This window comes from Aethalodelphis obliquidens, unplaced genomic scaffold (assembly GCF_003676395.1).
Source record: "Aethalodelphis obliquidens isolate GAN/ISIS:26980383/991018 unplaced genomic scaffold, ASM367639v1 scaffold3, whole genome shotgun sequence".
NCBI lineage: Eukaryota > Metazoa > Chordata > Mammalia > Artiodactyla > Delphinidae > Aethalodelphis > Aethalodelphis obliquidens.
In genome coordinates, this window is record NW_020837947.1 from 65,749,863 (window position 1) to 65,764,106 (window position 14,244).

The 14,244-nt window shown below is 41.4% G+C and overlaps 1 protein-coding gene across 1 annotated transcript in view; it reads left to right on the forward strand.

Moving 5' to 3' along the window:
• BACH2 (BACH transcriptional regulator 2) overlaps positions 1 to 14,244 on the forward strand; it is a 357,828-nt gene that overhangs the window by 80,050 nt on the left and 263,534 nt on the right. The window contains exon 2 of the mRNA XM_027090368.1: positions 4,222 to 4,334. The gene's annotated coding sequence lies outside the window, so the exon portion shown is untranslated. The remainder of the gene's footprint in view (positions 1 to 4,221; positions 4,335 to 14,244) is intronic.

The window sequence follows — 14,244 nt, forward strand, 5'->3', positions numbered from 1 at the left end:
ACACACACACACACACACACACACACACACACACACACACACACACAGCCCTTTGACATGTTTAAGCTTCTCTTTAGAGTAAGGAGAAGAGAATAAAGTTGGCTTATGCTGTTCTCACCATATACCTCTCTACTCCATTATCAGTGATCCAGGCGACATACGCTTTTCTCTGTGGTAGGTGGAGACTGGTGGTAAATAAATAGTGGTGAAACAGGTAGGCCCAGGCTTAACTTTACTCCAATTCCCACTTGCTGACACTCGGGCCCTGAGAGTGTATAATCCCAGAGAAGCCATAGGATGCGGCATTGTCATCAGAAGCCTGAGTCTCTGGGTCCCTTCCGCAGTGAGGACCAGCTGGCGAGGGGCACTCGGCCACATCGCTGAATCTGTCTCCAGGGCTCTGTTGGTTCGCCTGCCCTTTGCTTTTCTCCTTTCTTTGTAGCCTTCACCTTTTCTTTTCATTCTCTCTTTGCTCTCTTCTTCTTACACGTCCCCAGTCACCACCTCCCTGCTTACCCACACTTCTTTACCCGCCTGGAAAGACGAATTGCATTTCATTAACCTTTTAGATGCCTCAGCTTGACCTTGGGCTTTATTGAACCAACCCTGTTAGGAGCAACTGAGTGGAAGAAGTCACGCCTTGGTCTCTGGGATGGGCTTTCTCCAGCCACCCTTGAAAGGCATCTGTGCTTTCCTTTCGCTTAGTATCAGGAGAATCCAGCTTCATGAACCATTAAAAAAAAAAAACACTGAGGTCTTCCCTGGTGGCGCAGTGGTTGAGAGTCCGCCTGCCGATGCAGGGGACGCGGGTTCGTGCCCCGGTCTGGGAGGATCCCACATGCCGCGGAGCGGCTGGGCCCGTGAGCCATGGCCGCTGAGCGTGCGGGTCCCAGGGCCTTGCCCCCGAAAGGGGGGAAAACAAAGGGGGGGGGGGGCCCCCGAACCGAAAAAAAAAAAAAAAAAAAAGAAAAGAAAAAAACACCGAAAAATAGAATAAAGAAGAAAACTCCCTTGATTCCACTATGGTAACTCTGGTATCTTTTCCTCCAAGGCTTTATACTTAAGAGGCAGCCTCATTGTTTAAGCTGTGGATTTTTCTAAGCTTCTTCATAAGCTGAATTGGCTATAAAACAACGAGGTTCTCTGTGTTTCAAAGGAGATCAAAAGAACTTCATGGAATAAGGTCGGTCTTCTCTGTTGCTGTCCAGAAGCAAACTGACCCAATTTCTAATTCTGTCGTCCATTTGCTGAGGTGTTTTGTGTTAATGGTGGTCTTTGAGTGTGTGTATGTGTGTTTTATTGGGGGAGGTTTTTTTTTTTGCGGTACGCGGGCCTCTCACTGCTGTGGTCTCTCCCGTTACGGAGCACAGGCTCCGGCCGCGCAGGCTCAGCGGCCATGGCTCACGGGCCCAGCCGCTCCGCGGCATGTGGGATCTTCCCGGACCGGGGCACAAACCCGCGTCCCCTGCATCGGCAGGCGGATTCTCAACCACTGCGCCACCAGGGAAGCCCTGGGGGAGGTTTTTTATTGGTGGTCTTTGAACATATTTTAATTCTGTAGTATCTTTAAGGGAAGTCACTTCCAGCCCAGGGTCTACTGCCTACTATAGCATGACTAAGAAGAATTCTTTTTCCTCTCTGCATCTGGTGTCCTAATTAGGAAAACTACCACTCAGATTGATCTCAGTACTAAATAAGAGTATTAATATAAAAGTGCATTGTACAGTTTCGTGCGCTGCATAGCTGTATTCAGTTTTTTTTTAAGATTTATGATCCTGGACATGAAAAGATTTTCCTCTTTTAAGAAAACCCTGAAGTCAATTTGCAACAATTATCAACATTGTTTTTAAGGTCCTGCGTTAAGAGTCATGACATCATCCTAGGCTTTATGAGTGAGAGCAAAGAAAAAAAATCTATTCATAATATTTATTAAGAACTTTCTAGGTGACTAATATTTCCTTTGAAGAGTTTTTATTCTGACTTTGTTATAGAACCAACATACATGAAAATGAGACAGGAACACTTGGTGAGGGTGGGAAACATGAGAGGATCCAAAATTAGTTGAGTGCAAACTATATATAAGCAGGTTCTGAGGGAGTGGGGATGGTGGAATGATTGGAGCTGGGTGGGATTCCCTTGGGGAAATTATGTTCAAGAATCCTTGTCTGTTTGTTATTATTTCCTTGTGCCCACCTTTCCTGTGTTGATACCACTGTGTCCATTTGAATGGAATTGTGACATCAGGCATCTCTACCAGGCTTTTGGACAAACTTCCCAGTTAAGTGTTGGGCTGTAGTTTTTAAACAGATCAGATACATATGTCAAAAAAAGGAATTAACATGTATAGAATTCTACTTTAAAACCCAGAAATTCACTAGCATCTGTTTCTGGAAATTCGAAGGTAAAAGTTACATGGAGAATTTTCTTTCAGTCGCTTTAAGGTTGGTTAGAATTAGATGTTGGATTTTCTTGGCTTTGAAACAGTGATTACTCAGGCCTCATGTACAGATGAGGGGGTTTGGATGTAGTTTAGGCTACAGAATCAGAATTCCAGGGTCTCTCCATGTGGTACATCATTGTTAAAATACGTCATTGCTATGACTGAATGTGGTATTTTCTTTGGAATCTCTGTGTCTCAAATAGCCAGGGAGTGATCTTCCGTTTCCTCTCCCTATCTTCTGATTTATAATAATACTGTATTCAAAGAATAGTTATGTGTGCAAAGTAGGAGTTTATCTTTCGAAAATGTATATTGCAAAATCACTTTCTTCATGGTGCAAGTTGTTAATATGGAGACTACAGCCTTGGACTTCTGTGCCCTCGACTCAGTTAGCAGACATGCGTCTTGTTCTCCGACAGACCAAGGCTGGCTGCTAAGAGCCAGAGGTGATGGTAGGCTAGTGGGATTCTGAGTACTTCTTCCTTTGTCTATTGAACATTTTCTAGATTGTTAATATAGTTAAAAATAATATATTTTTAAAGCACTGCGGTTCCACTAAAACCTCAAATTCCAGTCTTTATGGAAAGGTTCAGATATATAAATCCTTCCTAGATGCAACCTGAAAAAAATAATACAGAAATAAGGTGATTATAAGGCACCTTACATGTTTTGTTCTCCTCTCAAATCCACCCAGAAACATCTTTCAAAGGAAAAGGCTACAAATCCAATTATGTGGTTGAAGATATTTTCTTTCTGTATTTTTTCGTAATATCTGACAAATTAGGAATCCTGGAAGTGAACAATGACTGTTCAATTCTAAAATGTAATTCAAATGAATCAAAAAACCTACCTAAAGAACCAATAGTGTGGATTAAAACATGGACCCTTATTTCCTTAAGGGTCCTTTCCTTATTGAGGAGACGTTGGGTCATCTGCTTCATTAGGCCCACAGTACAGAACTCCTGAATTCTTTTATGGTACACTTCCTCCCAAAAAGCTCTGTGAAAGCTTCTAGCTAGTAAGCCCTGACAGTGGTACAATCAGGCTCTAGCAAATGCTGGTCTGTTCCTTTTATTTTTGGCCATGCCATGAGGCATGCAAGGTCTTAGGTCCCTGACCAGGGATCGAACCTGTGCCCCCTGCAGTGGAAGCATGGAGACCTAACCATTGGACCACCAGGGAAGTCCCAGCTGGTCTGTTCCTTTATTCCTGTGGGCAGCACGGAAGGCATTTAGGTTTGGCATACATGCTACTCACATGCTAGATCCTTTCCCTTCCTAAGGAGGCCAAAGCCTGCACTAGAAACCCTTATGTAACTGACCTCTCTGGCTTACTGATCACTATATCCTCAGTACTCAGCACCTAGTAAGTACTCAAAAAATAGTTATCGAATGAATGAGTGTTCTTGTCCCTGTGTATCTGCAGTCACTCTGAGCATATAATATCCAGCTTTTCCTCGGACACTGGCGTGCCCAGTGTCTGTGGCCTCAAGACTCTTGATTGGACTCTTCTAGACCTGCACTGTCCAGTACAGTAGCCACTAACCGTTACATGTGGCTATTTACATTGAACTTTAATTAAAATTACATAAAATTTAAAATTCAGCCCTCAGTTGCACTAGCCACATTGCAAGCGCTCAGTAGCCACATGTGGCTAGTGGCTGCCATATTGAATAACACAGCCATGGAGCCTTGCTATCGTGGCAGAAAGTTCCACTGGACATGGGACTGCTCTGGGCCTTCCTGAACGCCGGCTGATGGATATCCTCTTTGTCTTTGCAGTGCAGCTGTCTGCTGCAGGAAGTGAGGTCTACGGGACCAAGGTGAATCTTTAAGAGCTGCCTTGCATTGTGACATGTCTGATCCCTTGCTGCAGTCCCTACAGCATGAACAAGGTAAGAGGTACTTTGGAGGCTCATCCTTTGTGTCTTTATGGTACCATGATTTATTACCCTGGGTATGGGATAACTTTCTGTGGCGTGAGGAGGTTGCATGTCCTGCCAGAAGCATTCCAGAGGTTGGCAAGCAGTGTTGACAGGCAGGGTCACAGGGACTGGTGGTGGTGTAGTCTTCCAAAGGTGTCAGCTGTGTTTATCAGAGGCCTCTGAGCAGCTGAAATATTGGTTGTTAGTGTAATTGCCCTGGCATGAATATTGGAAGATTGAGGCTCTGGAGCCAAACTACCTGGGTTTAAATATCAGCTCTTACAGATACTAGCTTTGAGGACCTTGGGAAAGTGGCTTAAGTGTTCTGTGCCTCAGTTTCCCCATCTGTAAAATGTTGATGATAATGGTACCCACCTCACAGGGTTGTTATAAGGATGAAGTGAATTAATATGTGTACCAGTGTTTAATATAGTCCATGTCTACATTATAAGCATTTGATCAATGTTTGCTGTTGTTCTTTTTGGTGTTGGGGACACTCTTGTCCCTTAGACACTGTTGCCAGAGAGTCCAAGGAGGAGAGGAGATCTATCACGGCAGTTACTGCAAATCTTGGCTTCTATCACTGACAGTTTGGTGTAGTGAAAAGCTAAGACAGCTCTTGGGAAATCTCAGATTGGCAGGCTCAGTATGCTGTTTCAGCCCTGCCCTAAGTTTCTCTGGGGCAACGCAAGACCTGATGTCATGGTTTGGCTCTTGACACACAGCTGGGAACCAGACTCCTTAGAAATTTCAAGTGTGTCTCAGTAGGTGTGTCTGTTGCTTGGGAGGTTATGTTCTGCCCGAGTGACCCAGTGAATGCTCTATTTTATGTTATTTTAATTTAAAGTGGTGATTAAGCATGATGTGTAACCTTCATAGGTCAGCATTTTTCTTATGGTTTTCTTGGCATAAGACAAAAAAAAAAAAAAAAAATAGGTCACCCTCTGGGGAGGAAACAGATCTTAGCACAAATAAAACTAGATAGTCATCTCATCAATTAGGATATGTAAGTCAGAACGTTGGAAATATTTTTGTGGGTGTGATTGATTTTCTAAGTAGAAGTGTTCCCAGAAAGCTGGAGACATTTGAATTGTACACTTTCCACTTCCTTGGACATACACGGTAATCACGCTCTTTCCTTCCCAAACTCCACCTAGTTATGGGACACTTTAACCAGGGAGGTGTCCAGATGGGGAGAGGGCTGGAGCATCCTGGGGTCCAGTGTTGTTCCTCTGATGCACCAGGGCAATTCTGACCACAGTTAGGCATTGACAGCTCTCTTTTGGGTCAGTTGGAGATGATACCCTCTAGAAAACACAGGAATGGCCACAGGGCACCAGGAATTGGCAGTTTGTCTAACTATTTTAATGGGATAACCTGTCAGTGAACTGCTGGCAGCCAGGTAGAGCCTTCATTCCTCACATTCTGGAACTTCAGTCTGTGCCCGGATCTGGGAACACACCAGGAAGGGGTGCAGTTCCAGTCCTCAGACAGCCAGCACGCTGTCTGTCTGAGCACAGTGCTCATTGTGAACGTGGGGCCCTTTCTGGAGGCTGGTATACATGAGATATGTCAGGTTGATACCCAACCTGTAGGTTTATACAGAGTGGATACCCTCACGTCTCTTCACCTTTTAAATATTGTAAACAGACTTTAGTGGTTGTACATTCTGGGCTTTATGCTCTAGCCTTACACGTTAAAGAAATTGTGGGTGCACAGATTTCCCCAGGGTGCTGTTTCTGCCCGGCCCTATGCAGACTTGAAGACCATCTTTCCAACTTTCACACTCTCCTTGGATCTTTTTCCAAGAGCTGATTTTCCAATCTTTAATATTGATCAAAAACTTTAAAATTAGAATTTAACTTTGAATTTTGTCCAAATTCTTTACCCTTTCTACTTTCTTGGTTATTCTCTTGTTAATAGGTACAAATATTTATTATATATGATATATTATAAATTTTGTTAACAAGAAGGGTTAGTGTTTCGTATGTATATGTGTTATCTATATGTTAACATGCTGTAAAGAGAGGGTTTTAGTGTGTTACTTAGAAAATCATAGCCAAATGGGAGGCAAGTTAAACAGGATGGGATTTGGGGGAGGCAAATTGGGCAGAATGGCGTACATTCAGTACATGCCACTATATACACAAAAGCACACTTACAGGAACAACATTCTGCTCTTTAAAGCAACCTTGGAATTACAATCCTAAACTCTTTCCCTCATGGCCATCGTTCTCATGAAGGCAGATCGCATGCTGTTCTCTGCCTTGAATTTGTGAGAACACTCCATCTGATTGAAAAATAATTGATTTTTCCGTTATTGCACAGAACGCTCTCCACCCTGCCCCCACAGTGAAAGTGAATCTTCTTGAGAACTGTTTCTTCCTTGTCATGTTCAAATAAAGCCAAATCTGATTGCTACTGCTTTGGACAAGTGCCATAGCAGCAAATGAAGGAGGGTAGTGTCTTTTATCTCTCTTGGTGGGTGGATGCCGCTGTTTTGCTTACTATATGCCCGACAGAATTTTTTCGCTGAATGTTTTCCAGTCTTCAACACCATATCTTACTGTGCCAGGTTTGAGGCAGTTTTACCTTTACACTCAGATCAAAATCTCTACAGTCGACAGAAGAGTAACACTGAAATTTAGTTTCTGCCTTCATTTAGAGTTTTTCTTCCTTTGCAGCTCTTTAATATGAAGCAGGGAAGTCCAGAACTCACCACCGTTGGTTCTCCCACCTAACACCCAGCAGACACATAACTCAACACTAGGTCCTTCAACACATTTGTCATGTACCCACTGCGTACCATGCACCATGCTTGCAATTCACCAGTGAACAAAACAAAGATCTTTGCCGTCCAAAGCTTCTGTTCTGGCCAAGACGAGGAGTCGTCTCACCCCAGAGTTTAATATTTAAACATACACCTAATGTTAAAACTTTCTCCATTTGAAACTTTTTCTATTTGAAGAGCAAGTTAACAGAGTTACTGGACACAGGATAGGATTTGGTAGATAGTAAACATGGAAGATCTCTCTCTTCCCCTTTCTAGGACACTCTGGGTGGTTTCACCCAATGACCAATCTATATTTAACGAGTCTCCCCATTTTTTTTCCTGAAGGCAAATGGCCAAGTTCCCCTCCTGGCAGACTTCGGAGAAATACCACACCCTTCGAAAGCCAGTGACAGGGAAGAAAATACAGATAAAACTTAAATGATCTCGGAATAAGGAGAGCCTTATTAATTTCTAGTGGCAGAAGTGATAAAGGAAGAAAATGTATTTAAAACCTAAAGATTTCTTTCCATCAGAAGACATTCTGAACTATCCTGAAATACAAGAGACTAGCCAGGCAATATTTATAACATATATGACAGAGAGTTAACTTAGCTGATGTATGTAAAATTCTTGAAAATTAGTAAGATAAGAGTGATTCCTCTAATAAAAATGAGCAAAGAACAGAAAGATAAAACCAATAAAGGAAGAAATATGATCAGCAAATAACATATAAGAAAATATCCAATCTCAACAGTTATCAAAGAAAGACAAATTAAAATGATGAGATGGCATTTTCTACAATTGATGAAGATTCATAAAAGTTACTCATCAAAGGTACGAATAGGACTGGCAGGCTCTCTCATTGACAGTTAATGAAAGAACACGTTTCTCAAAGGGACCTAATGTGTATCAAAGCCTCAAATATACACACACCTATTGACTCAGAAACTCCTATTTCTAGAACTCAGTAAGAATTAACATAGATGTGTATAAAAATGTAGCTGATATTCATCACATATTGTTATAATAGTAATTTTTAAAAAATAATAACCATGGTACATCCATATAATAAAAATGACAGGGAGGGTTGGAGTAATATTTGATAATATAGAAAGGTGTTCTCAGTAAATTGTGAAGAAGGCAAGTTACATAATAATATGTACAGTCTGATCATTATTTTGTTTTTTAAAAAAGATACATGGCTACCCACAGGAAAAAGATTGCAGGTACACATCAAAGTATTAAGAGCATTATCTTCTTTTTGCTTGTATGTTCTAAATTTTCTTTAGCAATATGCATTCTTTCATACTAAAAATAGTGTTTTGAAATAAGACGTGAAATTATCTTTAAGATATGAACGTCACTGTATTTTAAAAATATACATGATAAAAAAGACTGTGAGATATTGCCCAGAATTCTGGCAATGGTTTTCTCAGAGGACAGGTACATGGTGTTCATGTTTCTTATTTAAGAAAATATTTTTCTGTGAGAAGAGACACCTGAGAGCTCTCTCCATTCCCCCACCCATCTGGAGAACACACTGAGGAAAGGCCGGATGAGGACAGAGTGAGAAGGTGACCAGGAAGAGAGCTGTCACCAGGAACCAACCCTACTGGACCTTGATCAGGGACTTCCAGCATCCATAACTGTAGAAAATAAATGTCTGTTGTTTAACAAATTTTTCTGTATATTTTCAACTTTCTTATAGTAAGTGTTTGTGTATATGACTGACAGTCAGAAAAAAGCAAGCATTTTAAAATAAATACTATTTTAGCTGTTTCGCATTTGAGGTACAACTGGGTGGGAGATATTTAGTGAGTGGATAAAAAAGAGACAGAGCCATTGGTCAAACAGATTTGAATTTGAGAGTCATTCTCTTTGACATATTGCCAGGAAAGAGCATTTTAATGTACTGATGTTTTGGAAGCAGTAGTAAGTAGAGAAATGCTCTAGAAAAAGACACTGCCCTTTAATTCAGTGGCTCAAATTTTTTTAAATGGCTGTTACATCCTCTTACTCATTACATCCTCTTATTCAAGATGTTGCTGATGTGCCCAAGTTTAGACCAATGGTTTTCAAACTGTGGTTTGGGGACCCCTGGGGGGGTCCGTTCATGGGCCACCTGCAAGATCAAAACTATTTTCATAATAATACTGAGACGTTTTTTGCCCTTTCCACTCTCTCTCAAGTATGCAATACAGTTTAGGAGGCTACATGCTATGACGTCATGCTATGATGTCATCCCTCTGACGGCTGTTGGAATGTGTGGTTGTGTCTTCATGTTCCAGAAATGTCTCAGCTTTAATTTTTAATACGGTGAAACATCAATAGAAATAACTGATGTGAACAAAAGCTCTTTAGGGTCTGCAGTAATTTTTAAGCATATCCTCAGATAGGAGTCGAGACTGTGCCTGTGTCCTGTGTTCAGCAGTCGAAGCAGCTGGGCCCTGGGTCCTGAGAAGGAGTGCCCTGGACATTGTAGCACATCTGTGCTGACCTCCCACATCGTTAAGGAAACATTACCCTTATTCCTTATTTTTAAAACTTTATTTTTATAGAATTTGTGTGACTAAATGAAACATGGTTGGCACAAGGCTGGTGTAGCACCTGGGTTACATGTAAGTCAAATTCTGCTGAATGTGGGGTGTATGGAAATGAGAAAATTAGACCTCCAGTCTCTTCCTTGTGCATCTCACTGGGCAAGTCAGTGAATTTTTAGGATAAAAACGGAATGCAGTTCCCTTCTAAGAGGTAAGGGAGGGCAAGATTAAGATAATCGTAACCTAGTGGATGGTCAGTTTGGCATGAAATAGGGAGAAGACAAACTTAAAAGAATTAACTGAGTATTTTTATGCTCATTTGTCTTTGAAACGTGTGCATGTATAGAACCTGTGTGTGTAAATGTATGTAAAACACATACCTGCTATTTGAGAATTGCTTCCTGAGTTAACATAGAATTCGTCCTTTATACAGTAGTTGCTACTGCAGGAGCGACATCAGTGCTTCTGTTTCATTCCTTCTGCTTTACCAGGAACGCATTTCAGTGGGTCCTCGAGCGTGGGACTTACCTCTGCATCGCAGAACAGCACACAGTGGGGCAGTGGTCAGTGCCTGCCTCTCTGAGAAGGCATCTTCACGGCCTGGGGTGTAAGTTGAGAATTTGAACCCTTCTGTACAGAGAATTTGGCTTTAGAGGAACGATTCTGGGGAGCCAGGAGACCGGGGCCCCGCTGCAGGATTCACATGGGCATGGCAGTGCCTTGACGTGAGGGGCAGGACTCCGTAGCCTCACTTACCAGCTCCGCATCATGTCGGAAAAGATGAAGGAGAATCCAAACAGGTGGGGGGGGGGGGCAGAAATTAAGGCTTCTAAACAGAAAGGCTGGACTTTTGGTTTAAGACCATCATGGCCCAGAGCAGGAGAAGGAATATGTTTGACATGACTGTAATCTAATTTCAAGTCTGAGAGGCCGAGCTGTGAATCATGATAAGCTCTTTGAAATATGGCCGCAGCTACTGACCGTAAAACAGTTTTCACGTGGCAGAAAGAGGATGCTCGGTCCCACTTGGTTGTTTTTAGTGGCACTTCACACACATTGTGATTGTCAGTGTGGGAATCTTGGTTATCCTTATTTCTTGAGGGTTTAAAGAGGCGTGCCTAGGATTTTCTTGATTAAAACAAGTTTTCCTTTTTAAATTTTTTTAAATTTTTAACTGACAAACTGCCCTACCAGCCTTCATGTTGAGCTGTAATTAAATGCTGACGGAACTGGCACGGTCTCGTTCTGCAGCACCATGTTGAACTAAGCCCACACCAGCTCACAGCATCATTAGACAGGTCCTTTGGACACATGATGTGGGCGGTGACCTCTTTCTTTGATGCTGGTAGTGGCTGGGTCCCCTTGTAACAAAGAGGCCAGTGGATCCTGGCCTTGTGCATCAGGCAGAGGAATGCGCTGACAGCCTTCTTAAGTCCTCAGCTGTGCCCCTTTCCTCTCAATTAGTCAGTCTTCATGGAGACAATTAAGTTACATCCTATTGAGTTAATCGGTGATTGGAAACATGACTAGTTGCTCAGTTAATCTGTGGCTTGTCCATCTTTAGAATATTAACAGTCCACTCAATTTGCCTGATTTTGTGAACATATCACCTCCACTGGTGCAGTTGCTGTGTATGAGGGGAAATTCATAATAGAGAGATGGCTATCAGTCCCAGCTTATTAATTTGAGTACCTAATGCTTTGAATTGCCTTTTTTCCCTCTCTTTTTGTGATATTGAGGCCTTATAACATGGAGCTGTTTTGCTGGCATTTTTTCCTGCTTCTTGTTATCTTTTATCTCTGTAAAACTAAGCCCAGCATTATTGTTTTCTATAAGATGTTTGCAGAGAATGTTGTGCTTTTGAATATATGTACATCCTTGGCTTTATGTTTTAAAAACCTCCTACTGTTCAATAAAATTAATAAACGTACTAGAGGAGAGATGCCTATTTAGAGCATGTAAAACTACATAATTTGCAGGAATCCCTCAGTAAATGCTCAGAAGACATGTATTTCTCGTCTCTCATAAATGACAATGTTTAGGTTTAAATGAAAACACTGAGATTTGATCAGTCACAGTTTATATGTTCTTCTGGTTTATTTGGTTTTCTTTTTTTTTTTATGGAATAATTCCATAACGTTTTACCACCCTCAGACTTTAAGAAAGGGACATTATCTTGAGAGGCTAGTCTCAATTAGATATAAATATGAGCAATCCATTAAGATAGCCAGCTCTAGCCACAGAGGTAAGGCGTCATAGTGATCAAGGAGCTCCTGTTAATTAGAACAGTAGGAAAACTGCAACAAGTTATCGGGGAAAAAAAACAACAATTAAAACGATGGCTGAAATTAGCAATATGTGCATCTCTTGTTATTTCTTAAATCCAACCCACAAACAATTTGTTGTGACAGCTCTAGGCTGGGATTACGGCATTTTGCAGGAGGTCTGATTATAGCTAAAAATAGACACGTGTATTGAAGATCCGAAGAAGAATATTAAACAATTGAAATTTTGTGAAAGACTGATGCTGTTTCATTGTAGTAATGTCCCCAAAGGCACATTAGTAATGCTGCTAAATACAGACTTTAATAGACTTTAATAATGTGTACTTCAGAGGCCTGATACACAAAGGAATAATGTATAAAACATTCATTATGGAAAATTGCAACCTTTTTTATTTAATAAGAAATCTGTTGAAACAAAACCGTTGCACTGCCTATGGCATTGTGTTCCTGAGGCTAGCAGGCTGAAGAGTAATTGCTACCTTCTCTTACATTTTTTTCACCTATTCTAATTAAGTTACAATCATATTTACTTATTTGTTGCATGAATGAAAATGAGGATTAGAAAAAGAGGACTTGGCATTGGATGGCCCCTTGTTCACGTGTGGTCCAGCCTCTCACTACCTGTGTAATCTTGGGCAGGTACCTTAATATCAAACTCCACTTCTTCATTTGCAAACTGGGGGTTGTTCTGCTTACCTTACAAGGTCAAGGTAGGAGATGTGAAATGTTGGCAGGGTGAAGGCTCCACGGAATAGGCACTCAATAAATGCTTCCTATCATGATTACTTTCTACATCTGTTTCTCTTTGTATTGCTTATTTCTGTGGGTGACTGGTAGGGGGAGGGGGGAGCAGCTAGGGGGTCGAGAGTAGGAAAAGGCAATAAAAAAGAAGCCTCCGTAAGCAGCTCTGTCGCCAAGCCTTGCATTGGATTTCAATTTGATTTTAATGTGCTGCTGCTGAGAGCCATGTTGCTGAAGAAGAGAGAAGAGTAAGAAGCAGATGCTATTGGAAGAACAGTGGGGCATTTATCTCTTTTAATGAGATAACATCATTAGAGTGACAAAGTGCAGCGAATCGATACAAAATGGACTGGTGCTATCTTCCCAAAGTGCACCGATGGTTACCCTTCACAGCCTTAGAATCTGCTGAATCACGAATTCTGTCTTATCTGTTATTAGAGCCACTGACTTTGATACCACAGAATAGATCCACACCTTCGGGATCTGCCCAGGAGCAGGACAACAGACTAATTGGATAATTGAGAAAAATCCGAGGTGATTTATAGCTGCCCTGTAATCAAGGAACCTCAGAGGAAGGCGGTTGGGCTTTTTTTCCCTTTGACTTCTTTAAATGGCTGCGCCCCCTAGCCTACTCTTCTCGCTCTCATTCTGCTTCTTGGTGTAGTGTCAGGAACACTAATCATGTCAGGCTGTGACACTGACAGCCCTGACATTCACAGCAAAGAGACAAGAAGGAGAGAGAGACCTCGGAGGGGGAAGGTGTGGAAAAGCAACGGGGGAAGGGTTTTTTCTTGCACATAAAATCCATCGCTGCAACATCACCAACGTTCTGGATAGATTATATCCAAGGAAAACTAAGGAAGGAGCAAGATGAATTCTAATGGAGATAAAATTGGTCAGGGGAGATGTTTTGCTACTATTTTTTCCCCTCTTCTTTTAGATTTCAGTATGTAGTCTATATGAGAGTGACTGAGGCTATGATTTCTTCTCACCAAGAAAAAAAAGGCATTGAAAAAATTTCCCTCTTATCAGTTAGGAGTTTGGGATTAACGAATACACACTACCATATATAAAATAGGTAAACAGCAAGGACCTAGTGTGTAGCACAGGGAAGTATACTTAATATCTTGTAATAACCTATAATGGAAAAGAATCTGGAAAAGGAACATATATATGTGTATATGTGTGTGTGTGTGTGTGTGTATAACTGAATCACTTTGCTGTACACTTGAAACTAATACAACATTGTAAATTAACTATACTTCAATACAATTTTTAAAATAAAATTAAAAACACTTTCTCTCTCCCACTATCCCAGTTTTTCTCTTTGAAACAAAGCAAAGTTGAGCACGAATCTCAGCAGGAAGTGTGTGCTCTCTAAGATTTTTCATTTTATTGCCAGATTCCCGTCGTTTAATCTGAACAATGACCGCCTCAGGAAAGGAGTCATTGGTGAGGGATGTTTTCTGACCGTGACAGAGCTGACCAGGGGACTCTTTATTCAATGTCATCCTCTGGCCACCTTACCCTTAGCCTCCCCA